Raw genomic sequence first — 617 nt, forward strand, 5'->3', positions numbered from 1 at the left:
AGCTCCGTCTCACACGCTGTTACTCTACCAACTGAAGTTAGTTGCATTCAATAACTTGAATGTGTTCTTCGCCGTGGCGACCGCGATATCAGAGTTACCCGCGGAAACACTGGTACTAATCCAGTTGCTCCTCATACTTACAATATCACGCTGTGTTAGTACAATTAAAACTTAGACAAATGTCAAAGTGTGGACCGGCGGCCGGGTGTGGCGGGGCACGGAGAGTAAGAGGAGAGAGAGTAGACGAGAGGCGTAGAAAGATCCAACCAGGCACGGCTTTACAAAGAAATGGGTCGTAACGCAAATTAAACCATATCCATAAAACAGCATTGCAGCGGATGCGAGGACATTAGCGCCGGTGCGTCCTAGAGGAGCTAAGCTAACAGACGCTACTAGCACCACTAGCACTGGTCACTGCTGTTGTCTGAAAAACAATACACGGGACAAAGTGTTGCGTTTACTGGTAACTGGTAAACCTGAGACCGACGTATACCGACTGCTATCTGTTGAGTTTTCCTCCCGTTACTCTGTCCTCTGGGACTGTCTACAGTCCCAGAGGAGATGGGCTTTGCAAAAAACCCGGAGCGTTCAATGAAATGACGCTTTAAAAAAAATAA

The sequence above is a fragment of the Etheostoma spectabile genome, chromosome 6, assembly GCF_008692095.1.
Source record: "Etheostoma spectabile isolate EspeVRDwgs_2016 chromosome 6, UIUC_Espe_1.0, whole genome shotgun sequence".
In the NCBI taxonomy this organism is placed as follows: Eukaryota; Metazoa; Chordata; class Actinopteri; order Perciformes; family Percidae; genus Etheostoma; species Etheostoma spectabile.